Genomic DNA, 25,019 nt, shown 5'->3' with positions numbered 1-25,019 from the left:
GTAGCATGAGTAAACAACCGACTGTATTGTCTTAAGCCACTGAGATGTGGAAGCCGTTTGTTAGCACAGCTTAAGGAAAACAATCCTGCCTATTACAAATGGCATCTCTGAAGAGCCAGAGGGATGATTTACAGATGCTTTAAGACAGAAGGCCTTGAACTTGGCTGGTTCACAGAATTGAATGAAAGCCAGTATGGCTGGATTAGAGTAAATCAGGAAAAAATAGCAAATAATCTTTAGTTTCTACTCTCTCAACTCTTGCCTGTTCTGGTTCTAAGGCTGTTCTTGTATTTATATTCCTGGCAAGGCTTTAAGATAGATCAAGTAGCTTGAGTCTAAATGCTTTTGATTTGCTTACACAAATCAAACTCTCATACTTTATCTCTCGCTTCTGGATTATGATCATTTTTATCAAGAACTTGGCATGTGGGTGATTGATATGATAGTACAATCCTAATGCAGTCCCTGAAGCTGAGGGCCTCTACCCTTTCAGTCAATGCTGAGATGCACTTGGCTGTGTAGGCCATTCATAACTGAGCTGTGACTTGGGATGGGCAGCCCACAGCACTCTGCATTTGAATAATGGATAATATCGTACAGTTTTTAAGGTCTCAGTTTTCATATCCATTTCTAATATTCCAGCAACAGAATCTAGGAAAAAGCCCACATTTTCAGGTGCCTTGTCATAGCCCATTTAATGTATATGTAGGAGAGATTGTCTTTTGCACTGAAGAGCTTGTTTGAAACCAAAACGAGAACCCCTTAGCAAAAAGCAAATTGCGTGAGATGCAGTTTATCTTCCTTGGAAGAAAAGACGAGCTGAGTCAACCCTCCTGGGGTTTGACAACTAAGGTATTTCTTTATCCTTGACACTGCTCAGATAGAGCCACTGACATTATAACTGCCTTTATTGAAGTTTGGTCGATTTAGAGGAAGTACATCCATCTTATATTACAGTCATTCTTGTACAGTCCTTACAGTCTTAAGGATTTTTTATTGAGGTGAATGAAATCCTGCTTAAGAAAAAATCAGAGGAGAGAAGGGAAATGGATCTAGAATAAAAACAGGGTCCTTAATATAGTCCAATCTCAGTGCTGATTGCTTTCATATATAGTATTACTATCCCCATACCGTGGAGGAAGTAACCTAGAAAGGTTGTGATCACCCAGCCAGTGACTGGCAGACCAAAGAAGGGACAGTCTTCTCCCTCCCAAGACCCTTCTATTTATCTCTGCCACTAGAGACGAAAAGTCTAGAATGCAAAAGTCTCCCTATACCATCACCATGGTTAAATATAAAATGCCCATGTCCTGCATTTCTGTAATCTCCAGAGTTGTCCTCTAAAAGATAAATACAGATCACTCTCAACTTATTACATATCTGGAAGAGACTTGGTTTATTTCTTATGTTTACATATCTAAACAGAGCTGGTTGTAATAAGCTGTGCTCCGCTAATTGTACATCTTCCCTTTGTTTCACCTCATCCTGTATAATTAGTGCCGTCTTGAAAATAGAAGTTTTCCATGACATTAAAATTCTTACACAGCACACCCTCTAATTATTTCATATCTTCACATTAGGGACTAAGATACTTGTGGTGGAGGGGGTAATTCTGTTTGTTATTTAATTAGTTATAGAGGAGTTCAGGAAAAAGAGATTATTAAAATAATTTCTACTTGACTCTGAGATTTTTTCTCATTGCCTACTCCCTCCTGACTTCAAACCTCATCATTTTTGATACCAGAGTCAGTTATGCCTGTTAGGATCTCCTTCTATTAAAAAGTTATCTCTTCTTCAAGATCTACCCAAAATCCCCTTCTTTGCAGGTCTTTCCAGATATCCATCATTAAAATTAAGCGTCGTCTTCCATACTCTAGGATACTAATCCTATAGAATCTCTCTGTTTTGTATTATAGGGATAGAAATAGTGCAGAGATGGCTGGTAACTTACTCAAATATATTTCCTCTCTTTTTCTTGGGCATATAATTCAGCAGTATGTCCTTGCCTGCCTTAGAGTTGGGTGTGATCAGATGATGAATTTCTCACAATGGAAAACAAATGAAGTGACATGTTTCCTTTTGGGGCCAGAATTTTTAGGAGGTAGGTTGCTCCATGCCCGCCCTCCCCTGTTGACACCTGCATGAGAAAAGTCTGATGCCCTCAAGGATGGAGCGAGTCAGAGCTCCTAGATGACTAGGTAGAAAGCTGTCTGGCCAAACAGGAATAGCGTCACTAGGTTGAACGAGAAATAACCACCTATTGTGTTAAGGCTGGAAATTTAGAGTTTGTTATAGCAGCTAGTGTGGACATACCTAATACAGTGTGTGCACGTTTGTGCGTATCTTTGTGACTCCCTCTATTTCAGGAGCCCCAAAATGACGGGAACAACAACAACCAAAAAATCACCCCTTACTGGGAGTCTTATTTGGAAATGAAGCAGATGGTCATCAAAATGAAGAATGGAGGGTCTCTAAATCATTTCTAGTATTGGGAATGCCATTTTCTCATTGGCAAGCAACCGACTAGAATTTTGAAAATAATCTCATAGGCAACTAACTTAGGGTAGAGAATGAAAGGGATACCCAGTTAGTTTCCATATTAAAATGTGTCCTAGTTCATTACTCATTCAAATATTCATCATTCTTTCAATCAGCAAGTAGGTATTGGACATATTCTATATGCCAGGCAGTCCGATAACAGTACTGATCAATCACAGATCTAGTCCCAGCTCACTCCAAATATATACTCCACCTATCCAGCAAGTCATCAGACTACCAAAGGTGCATTCAGCTTCTCACCCAGGTTTTCAGGTTCTTCATCTATAAAAGTAAATAATAATATTATCTACTTCACAATTGTATTTTTAATGAGATAATGATCTAAATATAATGATTATAAAATTTTTAGCACTGTGCTTCACACTTGGAACTTGATGAGCACTCAATAAATCCTAGCTATTATTATTCTTATTAATTTAAATTAATTTCATAAGATTGTACAACAACAACAAAAAATCTGCCTGAAAGAGACTATGTGGAATGTAATTTCCCCTTTGTAGTGACTTCTGATATGAGAGTTGAGGGGTTGGGAATAATGCCCCACATTTGAAAAAAAAAACAAATAGTATATGCAAAGGACCAGTGATATGAGGAAGCATTTTTTTGGGAGTTGAGAAAGTAAGAATAGAGGAGTAGAGAGATCAAAGAGGAAAATGCGGCAGGATGAGATCATGCAGAGCCTTGGGACCGCCACGTAGCCATGCTAAGAATTTGGCCTTCTTCCTAGTGCAAGAGAAAGTCACTGAATGGTCTCAAACACGTAGTGGCAACGAATATGATCATCTTTGTTTTTTTTTTTAGAAAAATCACTATGGCTGGAATGCATAGGCAAACCACTTGAAAAGTTACCATAGGAGAGTCAAGATAAGAAATACCCATAAGTTGGGTATGGTGGTGGTAGTGGAGATGGAGAGAAGTCATAAAATATGAGAAATGTCTGAAGTGACATTGGCAGGACATGGTGATGACTAAGTACAGAAATGAAAGGAAGAGAGCTGTTAACAATGGCTCCTGTTGTTTCAGGTAGCTACAAGCACATTTCATAGAAACAGGGAACCCTAAAAGAAATCAGGGCTGCTAGGGCATGAATTTACCTTTGTCCATGCTGCATTCAGGTGCCGCCCAGATATCCAAGAAAATAGGTCAAATACACAGTTGGATGGAGAAGGCAATGGCACCCCACTCCTGTACTCTTGCCTGGAAAATCCCATGGACGGGGGAGCCTGGTAGGCTGCAGTCCATGGAGTCGCTAAGAGTCGGACACGACTGAGCGACTTCACCTTTCACTTTCATGCATTGGAGAAGAAAATGGCAACCCACTCCAGTGTTCTTGCCTGGAGAATCCCAGGGACAGGGGAGCCTGGTGGGCTGCCGTCTGTGGGGTCACACAGAGTCGGACACGACTGAAGCGAATTAGCAGCAGTAGTAGCAACACAGTTGGATATATTGGTCTGGAGCTCCATAGATACATCTGAGCTAGAGTGTGAATATAAAAGTTATTGGAATGAATATAGATAGCAACTGAGACCACGCTGAAACTCCAATACTTTGGCCACCTGATGTGAAGAGCTGACTCATTTGAAAAGACCCTGATGCTGGGTGGGATTGGGGACAGGAGGAGAAGGGGACAACAGAGGATGAGATGTTTGGATGGCATCACTGACTCAATGGACATGGGTTTGGGTGGACTCTGGGAGTTGGTGATGGACAGGGAGGCCTAGCATGCTGCGGTTCATGGGGTCACAAAGAGTTGGACATGACTGAGTGACTGAACTGAACTGAACTGAACTGAGACCAAGGAGTAGAGAATTTGCTTTAAAAATGGGCAAAACTTAAACTGAGAATAAAAGAGGGCCTGGGACCTAGCCTGAAGGAACTAGTTATCAAATTAAGCAGAGATGTGTATGTATTAGAAGAGCATTATTAGGTATTGGCTTAGGTGATTGTGGAAGCTTTGTAAGTCCAAAAATCTGATAGAGGAGGCCAGCAGGATGGAAACTCAAGAAAGATTTGCAGTTTGAGTCTGAAAAATCAGGAAAACCAGATCAGTCAACAGTGCAGATGAAGTCCAAAAGCAGTGCTGGAGAATTCCTCTGGCTTGGGGAAGATCAGCCTTTTATTCTATTCAGGACTTCATCAAATTGAATGAACCTCTCCCCAACCCCCGCCTCCCAACACCCCTGTTATGGCCAACATTCTGCTATACTCAAAGTCCACTGATTTAAATGTAAATCACATCCAAATGCCCTCATGGGAACATCCAGAATAATGTTTCACCAAGTATTTGGCACCACAGTCTAGCCAAGTTGACCCATAAAATTAATCATCATAGGGATATACAAAGACAAGCAGAAATAGTGATTGATTCCTAGGCTCTATACTAGTTGCTGGGAATACAATCTACATCATGGTTTACAGTCTGAGCCCAGGGGCCAGACAGCTGAGTTTGAAACCTAACTTTGCCTTTTACTTACCCTGAGATCTTAGGCAAATTACTCAATGATTCAGTGCCTCATCTTTAAAATGGGCACAGAATAACCCACCTTTGTTGACTGTAAAAACTAGATCAGGTAATAAACATAAAGGGATTAAAAAACTGATTGAACATGGTGAGTGCTCGATAAAATAATTATTTGCTCTTCTGTTTAGGGCAGACCTGGTCTTTTCCCTGCAAAGTGACAGAAAGCATCATGAGCAGACAACAGTGTCAAGGAAGGTGATAGAAATACCTGACCTCATCTTAGATGAGGGCCTGATCTACAGCGGGAAGAGGCAGCAGTCCCCCTGCAGTGCTTTCAGGAAATCTGGAACTTAACCATCCTTTTTCCTCCCTGTAAAGATACCTGACATTTGAATGGCATGTGAACTTGTGAAATAAGCATCCCCTTCACTCTTTTGACCATCCCCATGGAAAAGAAATGCAAAAAAGCAAAATGGCTGTCTGAAGAAGCCTTACAAACAGCTGTGAAAAGAAGAAAAGCAAAAAGCAAAGGAGAAAAAGAAAGATATAAGCATCTGAATGTAGAGTTCCAAAGTACAGCAAGGAGAGATAAGAAAGCCTTCCTCAGCGATCAATGCAAAGAAATAGAGGAAAACTACAGAATGGGAAACACTAGAGATCTCTTCCAGAAAATCAGAGATACCAAGGGAACATTTCATGCAAAGATGGGCTCAATAAAGGATAGAAATGGTATGGACCTAACAGTAGCAGAAGATATTAAGAAGAGGTGGCAAGAATACACAGAAGAACTGGACAAAAAAGATCTTCATGACCCAGATAATCACAATGGTGTGATCACTGACCTAGAGCCAGACATCCTGGAACGTGAAGTCAAGTGGGCCTTAGAAAGCATCACTACGAACAAAGCTAGTGGAGGTGATGGAATTCCAGTGGAGCTATTTCAAATCCTGAAAGATGATGCTGTGAAAGTGCTGCACTCAATATGCCAGCAAATTTGGAAAACTCATCAGTGGCCACAGGACTGGAAAAGGTCAGTTTTCATTCCAATCCCAAAGAAAGGCAATGCCAAAGAATGCTCAAACTACCGCACAATTGTACTCATCTCACACGCTAGTAAAGTAATGCTCAAAATTCTCCAAGCCAGGCTTCAGCAATACGTGAACCATGAACTTCCAGAGGTTCAAGCTGGTTTTAGGAAAGGCAGAGGAACCAAAGATCAAATTGCCAACATCCACTGGATCATTGAAAAAGGAAGAGAGTTCCAGAAAAACATCTACTTCTGCTTGATTGACTATGCCAAAGCCTTTGACTGTGTGGATCACAATAAACTGTGGAAAATTCTGAAAGAGAAGGGAATACCAGACCACCTGACATGCCTCTTGAGAAACATATATGCATGTCAGGAAGCAACAGTTAGAATTGGACATGGAACAACAGACTGGTTCCAAACAGGAAAAGGAGTACATCAAGGCTGTATATTGTCATCCTGTTTATTTAACTTATATGCAGAATACATCATGAGAAACGCTGGGCTGGAAGAAGCACAAGCTGGAATCAAGATTGCCGGGAGAAATATCAATAACCTCAGATATGCAGATGACACCACCCTAATGGCAGAAAGTGAAGAGGAATTAAAAAGCCTCTTGATGAAAGTGAAAGAGGAGAGTGAAAAAGTTGGCTTAAAGCTCAACATTCAGAAAATGAAGATCATGGCATCTGGTCCCATCCCTTCATGGGAAATAGATGGGGAAACTGTGGAAACAGTGTCAGACTTTTTGGGGGCTCCAAAATCACTGCAGATGGTGATTGGAGCCATGAAATTAAAAGACGCTTACTCCTTGGAAGAAAAGTTATGATCAACCTAGATAGCATATTCAAAAGCAGAGACTTTACTTTGCCAACAAAGGTTCGTCTAGTCAAGGCTATGGTTTTTCCAGTGGTCATGTATGGATGTGAGAGTTGGACTGTGAAGAAAGCTGAGCACCAAAGAATTGATGCTTTTGAGCTGTGGTGTTGGAGAAGACTCTTGAGAGTCCCTTGGACTGCAAGGAGATCCAACCAGTCCATTCTAAAGGAGATCAGTCCTGGGTGTTCATTGGAAGGACTGATGCTGAAGCTGAAACTCCAGTACTTTGGCCACTTCATGTGAAGAGTTGACTCATTGGAAAAGACTCTGATGCTGGGAGGGATTGGGGGCAGGAGGAGAAGGGGCGACAGAGGATGAAATGGCTGGATGGCATCACCGACTCAATGGACATGAGTTTGAGTGAACTCTGGGAGTTGGTGATGGACAGGGAGGCCTGTCGTGCTGCGATTCATGGGGTCACAAAGAGTCAGACAGGACTGAGGGACTGAACTGAACTGAACTAACTCACTCTTTTCAGATAAGACCCTAAGGAACTTCTGTTGAAATGTAAATGTTACCAAAAGCACTATCAGTATCAGCCTCCATTAGCTTAAGGTAGATTCCTTCTCAGATAAACTACTCAGGTTCTAATGGGAGGTTGTCTTCATTTGACTGAGGCAGGACTGAGGAGGCCCCTGGAAGCTAGGAAGGAGTTGGGGAAATTGAAGATGGCCAATGGGAAGGCCAGGGGAGGGAAAGATGAAGGGGTAGGAGAAAGGGCAGCAGGGCCCTTCTTGTTACTCACACCTGGGGTTCCCCTGGTGTTCACTCTCCTCCAGACCTTGTGCCTACTCATGCCTGGGACCCTTAAAATACTTTCCCAAATCCTTCATCTCCTTGCTTTAAATAAGTATTAATTTTTTAAATAATTGATTATTTTTGGCTGTTCTGGGTCTTCGTTGCTGCGCAGACTTTCCTCTAGTTTGAGCAAGTGCAGGTTACTCTCTGGTTGCGGTGCACAGGCTTCTCACGGCAGTGGCCTCTCTTATTGCAGAGCAAGGGCTCTAGGGCGCATGGGCTTCGGGGGTTGTGGCATATGGGTTCAGTAGTTGTGGCTCCCAGGCTCTAGAGCACAGGCTCAATCGTTGTGGCTCACAGGCTTAGTCTGTCCACATCATGTAGGATCTTCCCACATCAGGGATCGAACCTGTATCTCCTGCATTGGCAGGCAGATTCTTTACCACTGAGCCACCAGGGAAGCTCATAAATAAGTATTAATTTTAAGGTTTGTGTTCTATTTTTTGTCTCTTCTATGAGTCAAAGTAGTTTTCTAGAGACAGGCTGCCAGTAGAAGACAAGTCTCTTGCTAATTCTATGTCATCATATTCAGAGTACACCATAAATAATTTTTCCCTTGGGACATCCTTTTCATTTCTGCTTCTGAATGACAGTCTACCCCTTTTCTTTGCCTGACTCAGGGCAGTAGTTCAGGAAGTACAGTGCCCTTGACCTATAGCAACTGGAGAAATGCTGACTGTGCATTCGCTCCTCTGTCTTTGTCCTGGGCTTGTGCAGAGGGTCTGTGCAGTAGCACTTGGATCCACTCTCTAACCTCTGTAGACATTGCTAAGTTGTTTGATGTACTATCCAGCTTGTAATTTAGTATCCAGGGCTTCCTTAGTGGCTTATCAGTAAAGAATCTGCCTGCCAATGCAGTAAATTCAGTCCAGTCCATGGGTCAGGAAGGATCCACTGGAGAAGGAAATGATAACCCACTCCAGTGTTCTTACCTGGAAAATCCCATGGACAGAGGTACCTGGTAGGCTACCGTCCATGGGGTTGCAAAGAGTTGGACATGACTGAGCAACTAAACAACAACAATTCAGTATTCACTGTGAGGTTGGCGTTTGTTTTATTTTTCTTTTTAAATGAAATACTGATAAAGATCTTGGACCGTGACTAACTCAGAGCTAAACTCCAGTGTTTATTACTCTATGATTCCTTCTCTTTCAGTCCTGCAAACTAAGGCATTAATTTAGGCTCTTCTTTTTACTTAAAGATGGGGGCCCTGCAGTTTCCCTCAGGATGGGCTTTTTTGAACATTCTTAATCCGGACAGAGTTGCAGGTCCATCTGCATCTGGTTCCATGTCTCAGTTACGTGCCTTGTGTGAAATGGCCTTGGGCACACCTGGGAATGGGTTGTCCCTCAACTCCCAGGCCCATACTCTCTCCACTCTACCACTCTGCCCTCTCCGGGGCTCACAGCACACTCTGCTCATGCCTGAAAACCAGTAAGGTTTCCCCTCAGGCCTCTCAAGCCCCAGGAAGAGGAACTGATAGGAAGGGCAGGAGCCAGTGTCCTTTGGCTTCTGATGGATGTCTTCCAGAACAACTCCGCAGGCAGCTGAGCCAGAGGTGAAGAAGAGGAGACCCAGGGGACACTGGGTACCTACACTTTAGCCAGTGGCTGTCACCTCTGTCTACCCCTATGGAGGTCTCTGAGTCCCAAACCCTCACAGAACCTTAAGGAAACTGATTAGGAGATGCCCTGTCAGGAGTGAGGTGAAGGCGAGGAATGAGGCACTGGTCTGGTACTAAATGAGCCCAGAGAAGGGATGAAGTTCAGGGATAGGGTGAGAGTCAGGGATGCCAGTAGCGCACAGGAATATTGGGCAGTAAAGCACACAGTTTTGTACCGTGGTCTACCAAGTGTCCTCCCCACCATAACCAGCACACTTCACCTTCAGAGGCACAACCCCAGGCCCCAGGGACACCAGTGTGATAAACTGCAGAGGCCAAGGCTCAGACACCAGCGCGGTGTGTACACCTTCCCCAGGCCCGGTGCCTCACGGGTGTACTCATTCATTGCTCAAGATGGCCCTGCAGGTAGGTGTTTGCTCATTCACCTGCCAGAGTGAGGTACGTGGACTAGCACAGATGACTCGTTGAGGAAGCAGGAACTGAGACGGTTCATTTAGTCACAATGCAGTGCTTCCACTCCTAAAGGCTGACACAGGGTCCATGGAGAATCTGACAAGCTCCTCAGCGACTGTGCTCCTGGACCAGGCCCTCTCAGTGCTCCCTGACCAGCTAGCTGGATTGACCTAGAAGGTACCTCAGTGAGAGTGAAGAGCAACAGGAAGCAGGCAATGCCTACCCACCCACCCCTACACAGAGCGGGGCTAAGGAGCAGGGAGCGAGGCTTGTGCGGTGCAAATAACACTCGCCCTGCCCTCTCTCTGTTCACAGACCTGATCCTTCCTCTTCAGGGCTGCTGTGCAGGAGTTGGCTTTCCTGATGCTGTGTTTGTTGATGGCTCTGGATGCACTATAACCAGAGTCCTTCTCAAGCTGTGCCTTAGCCACTGAGCAGACTGGAATGGAAATCAGGAAATTACACAATTCCTAGGTTAAAAAATAAGGGGAAAAAAAAGAAGTCCCCAAGGGTGGAAGTTGGGTTAGGACTGGCCACATCACAAGGTTGCCCTATCCTGAGACTTTGTGACAGGTATTCCTGGTGGATTTCACTGAGCCCTGGAGAGACAGCACAAAGGGATCCCTGAGGACAGAAAAGACTTCTCCAGGCAGCAAAGGTGTCACAGCCAAGTAATGCTCCTCCCCCTGCCCTCCTAGGGTAGCTTACTCTTAACTCTCTGCTACATTTATGATGAAGAACTTCTTTCCCAGTCACCTCAATATTGATTTGCTATGTGCAAGGCCCCCTACTTTCTCACAGCCTGTGACATGTCCAGCATATCTCTGGCTCCCTGGCATCCAGCCCAGAGCCAAAAAGTACTCCTCTATAGATGTTAGACAAATAAATTAGCATAAACCATTTACTTCCAGGATTTGGAAAAGACCCTATAACATGAAATGGTCAACAAATCCTCCTTCACCAATACAAGCTACCTGAGATCTAACAAATGGCTTTTCATGTCTTTCCTAATAACACAAAATATCCCTTGGACCCTAGTGAAATAAGTCTAGCACAAGATGAACTGCCTTATAAATTAATGAACACCACCCTGTAAACCAGGTGGTATATAGGCATTGGCAATGGCCAGAAATATAACAGGCAGTGGTCATATAGTTGATGTGAAAGCCACCACAATGGTTCCTGAGATATATCCTATCACAGTCCACATAGGAGATGAACCTCTCATGCACCACATACTCCCAACAAGGTAGTCCAGCCACACCTCTTTCTTCATTTAAAAAAAAAAAAAAAACTTTCTATTTTGTATTGGGGTATAGCTGACTAACAATGTTGTTATGATTTTAGGTGAACTGAAAAGGGACTCAGCTATACATATACACATATCCGTTCTCCCTTAGACTCTACTCCCATCCAGGCCCACACCCCTTGCAGGAAAGTAAATCAGATGGCAAGGGAGTAAAATCAATATTTTTGTAAGAATGCATTTGAATCTGCTCTAATTTTAAAAGTGGAACCCCGGTAATGGGCAGCCTTCATTGAGTGCTTACTGCATGCTAAGTCCTGTGCCATAAGCTTTGCATACATGATCTTAATTGAGCTAGGAACAACCCTGCACAGTGGGTTCTATAGAATCTTCATCTTGCAGATTACAAAACAAACTGATGGAGGTTATACAGTGTTTCCAAGACTAATACATGGCTAGGACTGAAATCCAAGTCTTTACATTTACACTTGCCTGTCCAAAATCATCATCCTCAAATGTCAGCACCTGGTGACTATTATTATAAATTTCCTGTGACATCCCTCGCAAATGACTGCCACAATCTGTATATGATGACATGAAGAACCTTTTTTACCAAAAATAGAGTGCTGCTTCTATCAAAACTGGATTTTGCTCCCTGGGTTGAACTCAATTCAATTATTGGAGTCAGTTTGTATCTTAAAAATCAGCAAGATAATAACCATCTTTCATTGAGTCTCTTTTATTTTGTTCAGTTCAGTTCATTCGTTCATTCATGTCAGACTCTTTGCAACGCCATGGACTGCAGCATACCAGGCTTCCCTGTCCATTGCCAACTCCTGGAGCTTACTGAAACTCATATCCATAGAGTTGGTGATGCCATCCAACCATCTCATCCTCTGTCATCCCCTTCTCCTCCTGCCTCTATCTTTCTCAGTATCAGGGTTTTTTCCAATGACTCAGTTCTTCATATCAGGTGGCCAAAGTATTGGACTTTCATCTTCAGCATCAGTCCTTCCTATGAATATTCAGGACTGACTTCCTTAAGGATGGACTGCTTGGATCTCCTTGCAGTCCAAGGGACTCTCAAAAGTCTTCTCCAACACCACAGTTCAAAAGCATCAATTCTTTGGCACTCAGCTTTCTTCACAGTCCAACTCTCACATGCATACATGACTACTGGAAAAACCATAGCTTTGATTAGACGGACCTTTGTCAGCAAAGTAATGTCTCTGCTTTTTAATATATTGTCTAGATTTGTCATAACTTTTCTTCCAAGGAGCAAGCGTCTTTTAATTTCATGGCTGCAGTCACCATCTGCAATGATTTTGGAGCCCCCCAAAATAAAGTCTCTCACTGTTTCCATTGTTTCCCCATCTATTTGCCATGAAGCGATGGGACCAGATGCCATGATCTTTGTCTTCTCAATATTGAGTTTTAAGTCAACTTTTTCATTCTCCTCTTTCACTTTCATCAAGAGGCTCTTTAGTTCCTCTTCGCTTTCTGCCATAAGGGTGGTATCATCTGCATATCAGAGGTTATTGATATTTCTCCTGGCAATCTTGATTCCAGTTCATGCTTCACGCAGCCCGGCATTTCTCATGATGTACTCTGCATAGAAGTTAAATAAGCAGGGTGACAATATACAGCCTTGACGTACTCCTTTCCCAATTTGGAACCAGTCTGTTGTTTCATGTCAGGTTCCAACTGTTGCTTTTTGACCTGCATATAGATTTCTCAGGAGGCAGGTAAGGTGGTGTGGTATTCCCATCTCTTGAAGAATTTTCCACAGTTTGTTGTGATGCACACAGTCAAAGACTTTGGCGTAGTCAGTAAAGCAGAAGTAGATGTTCTTCTGGAACTCTCTTGCTTTTTCAATGATCCAGTGGATGTTGACAATTTGATCTCTGGTTTCCTCTGCCTTTTCTAAAACCAGCTTGAACATCTGGAAGTTCACAGTTCATGTACTGTTAAAACCTGGCTTGGAGAATTTTAAGCGTTACTTTACTAGCGTGTGAGATGAGTGCAGTTGTGCAGTAGTTTGAGCATTCTTTGGCATTGCCTTTCTTTGGGATTGGAATGAAAACTTACCTTTTCAGTTCTGTGGCCACTGCTGAGTTTTCCAAATTTGCTGGCATATTGAGTCCAGCACTTTCACAGCATCATCTTTTAGGATTTGAAATAGCTCCACTGGGATTCCATCACCTCCGCTAGCTTTGTTTATAGTGATGCTTCATAAGGCCTACTTGACTTCGCGTTCCAGGATGTCTGGCTCTAGGTGAGTGATCACACCATCGTGGTTGTCTGGGTCGTGAAGGTCTTTTTTATATAGTTCTTCTGTGTATTGTTGCCACCTCTTTTTAATATCTTCTGCTTCTGTAGCTTCAGGTGGTTTCTTTAGGAGCTGCTCTGGTTCCTTTAATCTTGCCTCAGGTGATCTCCTGATGAGCTTCTTGAGATTATCAAATTGTGATCTTCTCTGGAATGCTAACATCTTCCATTTGTTGGGGATTTTATGTGTATCTCTTGAGGTGGGGTTGGTGATGGACAGGGATGCCTGGGGTGCTGCAGTCCATGGGGTCACAAAGAGTCGGACGTGACTGAGCGACTGAACTGAGCTGAACTGGAGGTGGAACCAGGACCCTGTCCCAAGGCTGCACTATTGTTTCTTGGCTGCTCCTCCCTTGTCTCTGCATCCCGTCCCTTCTGTGATTAACAGCAGTTCTTTAAATCTTTCCTTTGGGATTCATGGAAGGTCATGGAGGCTGGAGTCTATTCCGTATAGACAAGAAACAGCAGGGGAGGAGGGCAGAAAAGCCTCTGTGGCCAGGAGCCCCACAGGGTCCTGCTTCGTTTCAGGAGGAAGGTGAGAGAACAGGACAGAAAATGTTGGCAAGGGGATCCCTAGGAGGGAAAGTGTTCCAAACGTGGGTATAAATCCCCAGCAGAAGAGAGGAGAGTGGGGAGAGAGGCGAGCTGGGAGACAGCCCAGTGAGGGTAGGGCAGCCATCATTCCGATGAGAAAATGGAGGAGGCAGAAGAAGGGGCTGCAAGCACCACAGAGGCTTTGGGGAGCTGAGAAAAAGGGAAAGAGATCTCTGGAGAGCACTGACAATTTTTTTTTATGAAGGAGAAAGAGAAGCAGCAGCTTTTCCCAGCCCAGAGCTGACATGTGTGTGGGAGTCCTATTGACAGACAATCAGATCATTTCCCTGTCACTGTGACCAGTCACCACCTGTGTCTGGAAGTCGTGCCCCAGGGAGATGCCTTCAAGGACTCAGAAAGGTAAATTCTCTGGAGCCCTCCCCCCTTGAGCCGCCTCCTGAATGCTGAGCCTTACTAAGAAACTTAATGAGACCTTGTCACACACCAGGGAGCAGGGGTCAGTAGTGGGCAGGCTGTTGAGCAAACATTCCGTTGTCCGGATTTGAATGAGGAAAGATATTCAGCTGGAATGAGATGGAACAGGGATCAGTTCATGCTTAAAAAACATAGAAGTGTTGGTCAGAGAGGAAACTCAGGGACATATTCAAGTTTTTCCTATCTGTCAGTGAAATGTTATCACTGAGGAGCTTGTATGTTCTTTTATTTCAAACTTGCCCACAATTTAAAAGCATCAGTATCAGCATAGTGCACTGTTCTCCGTACAGTATTTGACGATGATGCTACCAATGGTAATTCTCCTGGATGACTATGCAATCAGTTGAAAAGAAGAATGGATGCCTGGCAATCTCCTGTGTTGCACAAAGAACTGATTTCAAACTAGCTGTTTGAAAATAAATACTACCCAAACCAAGAGACTGATATAAAAACAAACAAGGGCTTCTTAGTCTGTATTTTCACAAACAACTGATTTAATCACTTTGACTTTAAACTCACAAATCAAAAAGTCAGCCAGTTTGATTAAAACCACGTGCACAGTCCACTTGATTGACTGACTGAACTATATGCTTGAAGAAGCAGTGGTGTGATGCTAAGAGAAGTAGCTTGGGAGTCAGGCAGTCTGTGCTCCGGTTTGGGCTCCATTTCACATCCCTTGTAAGAACCTGGGTGACCTCTGAGCCCCAGGACACCGTACCTACATCCTGGATTCTGGTGATAATCAAATGAGGTAACATAGGTAGAAATAATTTTGCACACTGGGACGTTCTCTCCAAAATTCCATCACTACTATCAATAACTGTTACTTAATCCCAAAGCCATGTATTCATCAATCCTTTGAAATGCTGCTGCTATATTTGATACACTTACTCATAGAAACTTTCTCATGTTTGGCAGCTTCTGTCCCTCTCCTGTCTGAAGTCTGAATCCTCCTTCCTAACAGTACCCTCTGCTACCAATTTAATGCAGCACCATGGAAGATAATCTGCCCAACTACTGCTGCAGTTAATAGAAATTCTCCTTTCAGTGTGGTGCATCTGCTGTGACATCTGTTTAAAACCCATGGAGAGGATTCAGTGTTCACAGCAAATTGAGTAATTACTATGTAATTACACTATACATTGTGCAGTCAATGATTTGCTCTCAAAATTCATCTTTCGGACATATACACTATGACAGCCACTTGGGTTCTTCTAAGATGTGCAGATCTGTTCTTAAAATGGTCAATATAAGGATGTGAGCTGAACACCTGTGGCCAAAAAATTAGAGGATTATCTCTAGAAAAAAGAGAGTGTTAGAGAAGGAAGAAAATGAAAGTGTGGAAAGGAGATGTTAATAGAGTGAGAAAGAAAGGGAAAGGATATTTTGAAGATTATCTGAGTCTTTCTCAGTTATTTCGTAAAACCTGTGAAATTGCTAAGCCTTGCTGGCAGGAGAAAACACAAGAGGAGAGATCAGTGACGCAGGATTTCGCCTGCTTCATGAACAGCCCATTACTAGTGATAGCTATTTGGACTTTGGGAAACTGTACCATATGTAGAAAGTAGAGAATTAATGACTTAAAAGATCATATCTAATAGTTCTTAATAACTACCAGCTTTACAGTGGCTAAAAACTGAGACTTAACACTTTGCTGAATGGTTATAAAACATAGATCTATGCTTCCTCTAAATCTGTTTTTGAAAAGTCAGTCAACAAATACTTATTATCCACATGTTATATGGAATATGAAATATGTATTAGACTACACACTTGAAGCAACCTGGAATATAAATAAATAAGGCAGCAGCATGGCATAGTGGAAGAAAGGCTAGCTTGAGATCCTTCCTGACTTGAGTTTGAATCATGAGCTGTGGGACTGAGCCATATGAAGCTGCTGATGTTCAATCATTTTTAAGCTATGTACCTGACAATTTTATATGATTCAACCAAAAGGAATTAGAAATGCCTCTTAAATGTTTGAGGATTAGAAAAAGTATTTATAAAATATTTATAATGTTTGTATAAATGTTTAGAGCTTGTTTATGGTGGAAGGGATATAGAAGCATCTTACCCTTGGTCACCAAGGGTACTAAACATCATTACTGTGTAGTGGAAATAGGACAGATGAGTTAAGACAGTGTTGCAAAAGTCAGAGCTATAGAAGTCTCCCTTTTGACCACTGTATGTTTAAAAATACAAGTCTCACTAAATAGTTAATGAAAGGAATTTTATAAAAATGAGAGGATTCATTTGTTAAAACAAAGGCATTTGCTACTACATAAACATGCAAAAACACACACATGCTAAGTCACTTCAGTCGTGTCCGACTCTTTGTGGCCCTATGGACTATAGCCCGCCAGGCTCCTCTGTCTATGGGATTGTCCAGGCAAGAATACTGCAGTGGGTATATCTGATCTTTAAAACCAAAATTCTATGCCAAATGCCCACTGCAACAAACAGTCTATTAGAATCAGTTATTCTGTAATTATATTAACATCAAGTGGTTCCATTTTAACAGCACAACACTTTCTAAATGTGTATACTTCAGTTTTCAAAAGGTAAGTCCCATTTAGAGATGGGATGCAATTTTACAAAATAAAGTAAAAAACCAAAATGCACACCAAACACCCAGTTGCGCTAATGACGGTTTTGTTCCTTTCGTTTGCATGGGAGCAGCAGAGCACCCACGGCATCAGAGGCAGCCGCAGGAAACAGCTAGCAGCATCAGTCAGTGTGCTCAGTAGAGACAGGAAGCAAGTTCAGTGGCGCAGAAAGGTCCCTGCCTCTGTGGAATTGATGGAGAGAAGCAATGTGATTGGTTTCTTAAAGGGCAGACAGAGGAGTGATGGGTAATTGCACCTCCCCTCATTAAACATGCCTGTCTATCTGAGATGAATCAACACCTTAGATTACACATTATACAAATGACAGTGGCAGTTTGGCACCTAATGGTCTCCTGCCAGAGTTTAGATTCATTCCCACTGTTGTCTGAGAAAAGTGAAAATAAACATGCCCCCCTTCCCCTCCTCGGCTTCTTTGTCCTTGTGAAGTACAGCTTTCTCCAAGCCTGCAGCTCAGAGCCTAAACTGCATGGCAGTGGCCGTCTCTCCCTGCAAGGTGGTGAGCTCAAAACTCCCAGACTTGGAAATTTATTCCACAAAAGCAAGAACAGAGGTGCCAGTGACTGTTGTAGATCATACAGAGAAGCTCCCAAGGAAATCCAGGTCCTTAAATTATGCAGGTTTGATCCCTGGGTCAGGAAGAACCCCTGGAGAAGGAAAGGGCAATCCACTCCAGTGTTCCTGCCTGGAGAATCCTGTGGACAGAGGCACCTGGTGGGCTATAGTCCATGGGGTTGCAAAGAGTTGTACGTGACTAAGAGTGGCACATGCGGGGGCGTGCGCACACACACACACACACACACACACGTACTACATTTAGAAAGATACTGCAGATGTTTCAATGCCAATGAGTCAGAAGAAAACTGCTACCCAAAAGGAGCTATTTCCTGATTTGCTCATGGAAAAGTAATTCTGGGCAATGATGGAACAGCTATGTGTGATGTAAGCTCTTCTTTCTCCCCACCACTGAAAAGACCATGTCTAATCTGGGGAAAGGAAAGCTGACAGTTACTGATTTACCCTCACATAAATACTCTAAAAGAGAATTGATTTGACTCTCCCACAACACTGCCTCCCTCCAGAGAAGTCCTGGTGTAAAACTGGAAGACACGTGCTGGAATTATAGAAACAGCTAGTCTGTACATGAAATATGACATCTTTAAATGAACATGATCAGATTTTAGTACAAATTCCCAAGGGATTCTGGAAGATCTTCCTGGAGTTCCTAAGATATATTCATATCTAATATGTGATTTATCCCTGGGGTAGATGATTGTCTTAAATCATCTTTTAAGACTGCTTCCAACATTGAAATTTAGACTGTAAGGATGAAATCAGAATTTTTAACAAAACAAGTTCAATGTTGGACTTCTGTATCAGTGAAGAGCTGAACTCGATTGTAGAGTGGATTATTAACTAAAATGAGAACTTTGCCAGACAAATTAGAGTATGCTGGGCTGGTCACCATTTCAAAAATACCCTCTAATACTGGTCAGAACTGAAAAAAAAAAAAAAAAAAAAAAGGAGGGGGCGGGGAATCATTTCAGGGCAATGGTGTTCTTGTGGTCATAGGATCAATCATTATAACTTCTCAGACTACAAGAAGCCACCATTTTGTATAATGACTTAGTAAGTGTAACGATCTTTCATATAAACATTTGTGCCCACAGTGGAAAACTTAAAAACAAATAGATACCACTCAGGTGAAGCCTAAATTTTTTTTTTTTTCTAGAGTGAGTCAGCCCTGTCTGAATAATGATGTTATCTTCTTAGTGAACATCCTTTGTAAGTGCATAAGGCAGGAAGACAGAAGAAGACTGACTTACCCTGACTTGTCCATCCTTGAAAGGCATAATGTGGTCTCTTTTCTAGAAAATGAGAAGGCTCTTGATACAGTCAGAAACCTGAGTTCTAGTTGTAGATACCACTGGTTCTTTTACTTGAGTCACAGTGGTTCGTCTCTCTACAGACTTTCTCCCTATAAAATGTAGTGATGAAGTGATTCAACATTGAAATCTTTTTTTATGCAAGTTAAGAAACTCTGCCACTACCTAAATTCTGTCATTTATTTACCAAGAATGGCAACTTGATATATCAATACATTTGAGCCTTGAGCAACAAGGGTTTGAACTGCATGGGTTCACTTACATGTGGGCATTTTTCAGCAAATATAGTATATTTTCATTTTACAGATCTTGAACTGTGTAGAAAAGTTTGTATTCAATTAGAGAGCATTATATTTGAAATCACAAGCACTAGGGTTTGAATCCTGATTCATCGAATCAAACTGTTTTTAACATTTCCTTTGTTTTTGAGGCAGAGATAGCAATACATGGATTTTGGGTTTTACCCAAGGGTTAGCACCCCTCACCCTTGAATTTTTCAAGGGTCAACTCTATACCTTTGTGATACTCAGAACCTCCTTGAACAGCTCTTTTTTAAAGTGTTTCAAAAAAGTTACTGCACAGCAATCTCCTCTGTCCAGGGTTAGAACACAATATGGATCCACTCAAGGTCTTCACCCTTAAGACAAGGTTGGCTTTTGTGGTTCATTCACATCTGACATTTGATCGTTATAAGCCACTTGGTATCAGGAGACCACAATTTGAGACAGTGTCTTTTTATGCCTTTAGGATTAGAAAGACAATGGGATTAAACCTCCAATTTGGCAAATTCCCCAGAGACCCTGCATTTATAGGACTACTCTTTCACATTCTCCAGTTAGCAGATGTGGCCACAGTGGCATTGCCACACTTGCCAAGCAGTTTCTGCAAAATGTACAAATAAAATACATCAGGCATCTAATGAGGACTAAAGGCCCATTCCACCCTCCCCCTTTTCCTCACACTGTGTGAGAAGCTATACTGGGCTTGATTTTTAGCCCGCAGCCATTGAAGCCCTAGTCCTAATTAGGAGAGTAAAATGCCCCTGACAAAGGTATAAGAAATCCAGATGTCTACAGTGAGTATAGATCTTGAGATTCTGTATTTGCTGCCAAGAGAATATCTCAGGGAGAAAGAAAAACATGGGAAGCCACAGGAAATAAGGATGAACAGCTAATGTATTTAAGTAATTTTCCTTAACCTAATATATTTCCTTTAAAATATAACTTTTTTTTTTCTTTGCTTGTTTTTGCTTAATTAAACACCAGAAACTATTAACTTGATTTGATCTAGGATTTTAAACACTTGAATAGAATGTGGTTTGTTGTACATGTTAAAGAAGCTGAAAAAAAAAAAAAAAAAAAAACAAATGAATTAAGATGTATTCCCTGTACTAGGCTATCTAAAGATATATAATATTTCAAAAGTTGTTTTGTACAGAGAATAGCATTGTTTTCTCACATCTTCTGTCAGACAATGAAAGCTCAGAGTTAAAACAAATAAAACAAGAATATTTGAGCGCTCTTCATTTCCTGTGATTTAAGCCCAGGGTGAAAGCTCCAGCGGGAAGCAGCAAACGAAATATTTCGGTGACTCATGCTGATGCCCCACAAGTAAAATTTCACCGCTTATGCCACGTGACTCCACTTTGTCATCTTTGTTGCTTTAGTCACTAAGTCAAGCCTGACTCTTTTGCCACCCCATGGGCTGGAGACCACCAGGCTCCTCTCTGTCCGAGGATTCTCCAGGCAAGAATACTAGAGTAGGTTCCCATTTCCTTCCCCAGAGGATCTACCTGACCCAAGGATCGAACCCACATCTCCTGCATTGGCAGGTGGGTTCTTTACCACTGAGCCCCCTGGGAAGCCCCCTGTGACTCCACTAGGTCTTCCCTATATCCGTCTACACTGAACAATGCGTCTCCACATCTCATACCTACTTTTACACCATTCATTTCATTGCTTACAATACTATATTGAAATAAACTGCAGGTGGCTACTCTCTAGACTTTATTTTCTTAGAGGACAGTATGTTATTAATGCTTTATCCCCCAGAATTAGCGCAGCACCCACACATAAAAGAGACAATAATAACATCCTTACTGATAATAAATTCTATTAAAATACTTAAATATATTTGTAATTTTCTCTCAATATTAAAACTAGTAATAGTATCTGTTAAGCATTTCTGTGTGCCAAGACAGATATTGAATGTTTTCCTGATGTTTATTTCATTTAATTTTCATGAATCTGGTGTCCATACACTTTTCGTATATTCCAGCTGAAGAAATGTTTGCAGAATGGTGATACAGCTAGTAAATGGCAGAATTTGAACTCAAATTATCTGACTATATGATCTGTAGTTTTAACATTTCACAATACTGCCTCCTGGGACAAATCCCTTAACAAATGTTTTTCAGAATTACTGGCAAAATCCCAAATCCTGGGAATTAAAAACTAAAAGTTTGTTGCTGTATTTTTTCATCAACATTTGACTTGTAGAGAGAGCCAAGGTTTTTCCTAGTCCAGTTGACCTCCTTTATGTGAAAGATTACTTCAAGGTGCTTCTTAGAGAAAATAGGATGAAAGGCAGTCAGGATCTTATCCTCCGAAAATGACATGCATAGAATAAGAGTTCCATTTAGATCAGTGAAATTCAATCACCAGGCTCCCTCATGGCATTCCTGACAAGAACTTATATGGTCAGTCTACAGATATGAATTTTCAGTGAATGTCGCTGAGTCGTGTCTGACACTTTGCAATCCCATGGACTATCAAATCAGATCAGATCAGATCAGTCACTCAGTCATGTCTGACTCTTTGCGACCCCATGAATCGCAGCATGCCAGGCCTCCCTGTCCATCACCAACTCCCGGAGTTCACTCAGACTCACGTCCATCGAGTCAGTGATACCATCCAGCCATTTCATCTCTATCGTCCCCTTCTCCTCTTGCCCCCTATCCCTCCCAGCATCAGAGTCTTTTCCAATGAGTCAACTCTTCCCATGAGGTGGCCAAAGTACTGGAGTTTCAGCTTTAGCATCATTCCTTCCAAAGAACACCCAAGGCGGATCTCCTTCAGAATGGACTGGTTGGATCTCCTTGCAGTCCAAGGGACTCTCAAGAGTCTTCTCCAACACCACAGTTCAAATGCATCAATTCTTCGGCACTCAGCCTTCTTCACAGTCCAAATCTCACATCCATACATGACCACAGGAAAAACCATAGCCTTGACTAGACGAACTTTTGTTGGCAAAGTAATGTCTCTGCTTTTGAATATGCTATCTAGGTTGGTCATAACTTTCCTTCCAAGGAGTGAGCATCTTTTAATTTCATGGCTGCAGTCACCATCTGTAGTGATTTTGGAGCCCAGAAAAATAAAGTCTGACACTGTTTCTACTGTTTCCCCATCTATTTCCCATGAAGTGAAGGGACCAGATGCCATGATCTTCATTTTCTGAAAGTTGAGCTTTAAGACAACTTTTTCACTCTCCACTTTCACTTTCCTCAAGAGGCTTTTTAGTTCCTCTTCACTTTCTGCCATAAGGGTGGTGTCATCTGCATATCTGAGGTTATTGATATTTCTCCCTGCAATCTTGATTCCAACTTGTGTTTCTTCCAGCCCAGCATTTCTCATGATGTACTCTGCATATAAGTTAAATAAACAGGGTGACAATATACAGCCTTGACGAACTCCTTTTCCTATTTCGAACCAGTCTGTTGTTCCATGTCCAGTTCTAACTGTTGCTTCCTGACCTGCATACAAATTTCTCAAGAGGCAGATCAGGTGGTCTGGTATTCCCTTCTCTTTCAGAATTTTCCACAGTTTATTGTGATCCACACAGTCAAAGGCTTTGGCATAGTCAATAAAGCAGAAATAGATGCTTTTCTGGAACTCTCTTGCTTTTTCCATGATCCAGCAGATGTGGGCAATTTGATCTCTGGTTCCTCTGCCTTTTCTAAAACCAGCTTGAACATCAGGAGGTTCCCGGTTCACATATTGCTGAAGCCTGGCTTGGAGAATTTTGAGCATTACTTTACTAGCATGTGAGATGAGTGCAATTGTGCGGTAGTTTGAGCATTCTTTGGCATTGCCTTTCTTTGGGATTGGAATGAAAACTGACCTTTTCCAGTCCTGTGGCCACTGCTGAGTTTTCCAGATTTGCTGGCATATTGAGTGCAGCACTTTCACAGCATCATCTTTCAGGATTTGAAATAGCTCAACTGGAATTCCATCACCTCCACTAGCTTTGTTCGTAGTGATGCTTTCTAAGGCCCACTTGACTTCACATTCCAGGATGTCTGGCTCTAGGTGAGTGATCACACCATCGTGATTATCTGGGTCGTGAAGATCTTTTTTGTACAGTTTTTCTGTGTATTCTTGCCACCTCTTCTTAATATCTTCTGCTTCTGTTAGGTCCATTCCATTTCTGTCCTTTATCAAGCCCATCTTTGCATGAAATGTTCCTTTGTTATCTCTGATTTTCTTGAAGAGATCCCTAGTCTTTCCCATTCTATTGTTTTCCTCTATTTCTTTGCATTGATCACTGAAGAAGGCTTTCTTATCTCTTCTTGCTATTCTTTGGAACTCTGCATTCAGATATTTATATCTTTCCTTTTCTCCTTTGCTTTTCGCTTCTCTTCTTTTCACAGCTATTTGTAAGGCCTCCCCAGACAGCCATTTTGCTTTTTTGCATTTCTTTTCCATGGGGATGGTCTTGATCCCTGTCTCCTGTACAATGTCACGAACCTCATTCCATAGTTCATCAGGCACTCTATCTATCAGATCTAGGCCCTTAAATCTATTTCTCACTTCCACTGTATAATCATAAGGGATTTGATTTAGGTCATACCTGCATGGTCTAGTGGTTTTCCCTACTTTCTTCAATTTAAGTCTGAATTTGGCAATACAGTCAGTTCCTGGTCTTGTTTTTGCTGACTGTATAGAGCTTCTCCATCTTTGGCTGCAAAGAATATAATCAATCTGATTTTGGTGTTGACCATCTGGTGATGTCCATGTATAGAGTCTTCTCTTGTATTGTTAGAACAGAGTGTTTGTTATGACCAGTGCATTTTCTTGGCAAAACTCTATTAGTCTTTGCCCTGCTTCATTGCGTATTCCAAGGCCAAATTTGCCTGTTATTCCAGGTGTTTCTTGACTTCCTACTTCTGCATTCCAGTCCCCTATAATGAAAAGGACATCTTTTTTGGGTGTTAGTTCTAAAAGGTCTTGTAGGTCTTCATAGAACCGTTCAACTTCAGCTTCTTCAGCGTTACTGGTTGGGGCATAGACTTGGATTACTGTGATATTGAATGGTTTGCCTTGGAAATGAACAGAGATCATTCTGTCGTTTTTGAGATTGCATCCAAGTACTGCATTTCGGACTCTTTTGTTGACCATGATGGCTACTCCATTTCTTCTGAGGGATTCCTGCCTGCAGTAGTAGATATAATGGTCATCTGAGTTAAATTAACCCATTCCAGCCCATTTTAGTTCGCTGATTCCTAGAATGTCGATGTTCACTCTTGCCATCTCTTGTTTGACCAATTCCAATTTGCCTTGATTCATGGACCTGACATTCCAGGTTCCTATGCAATATTGCTCTTTACAGCATCGGACCTTGCTTCTATCACCAGTCACATCCACAGCTGGGTATTCTTTTTGCTTTGGCTCCATCCCTTCATTCTTTCTGGAGTTATTTCTCCACTGTTTTCCAGTAGCATATTGGGCCCCTACTGACCTGGGGAGTTTCTCTTTCAGTATCCTATCATTTTGCCTTTTCATATTGTCCATGGGGTTCTCAAGGCAAGAATACTGAAGTGGTTTGCCATTCCCTTCTCCAGTGGACCACATTCTGTCAGATCTCTCCACCATGACCCGCCCATCTTGGGTTGCCCCACGGGCATGGCTTAGTTTCATTGAGTTAGACAAGGCTGTGGTCCTAGTGTGATTAGATTGACTAGTTTTCTGTGAGTATGGTTTCAGTGTGTTTGCCCTCTGATGCCCTCTTGCAACACCTACCATCTTACTTGGGTTAGTCCATCAAATTCTCCAGACCAGAATACTGTGGTGGGTAGCCTTTCCCTTCTCCAGGGGATCTTCCCAACCT

At 42.1% G+C, this 25,019-nt stretch overlaps 1 protein-coding gene across 8 annotated transcripts in view; it reads left to right on the top strand.

Moving 5' to 3' along the window:
• The window catches only part of B3GALT1 (beta-1,3-galactosyltransferase 1), a 570,539-nt gene that overhangs the window by 519,769 nt on the left and 25,751 nt on the right, over positions 1-25,019 (top strand). The window contains exon 1 of one of the 8 annotated variants that reach the window (XM_006059956.4): positions 13,338-14,329. The exons of the other annotated variants lie outside the window; for them this stretch is intronic. The gene's annotated coding sequence lies outside the window, so the exon portion shown is untranslated. Of the gene's footprint in view, positions 1-13,337; positions 14,330-25,019 lie in introns of those variants that run through there. 8 annotated transcript variants of the gene reach the window in all.

Source organism: Bubalus bubalis, chromosome 2 (assembly GCF_019923935.1).
Source record: "Bubalus bubalis isolate 160015118507 breed Murrah chromosome 2, NDDB_SH_1, whole genome shotgun sequence".
In the NCBI taxonomy this organism is placed as follows: Eukaryota; Metazoa; Chordata; class Mammalia; order Artiodactyla; family Bovidae; genus Bubalus; species Bubalus bubalis.
Note: the sequence above shows the minus strand (reverse complement) of the source record. Positions and strands in the feature narration are given on the sequence as shown.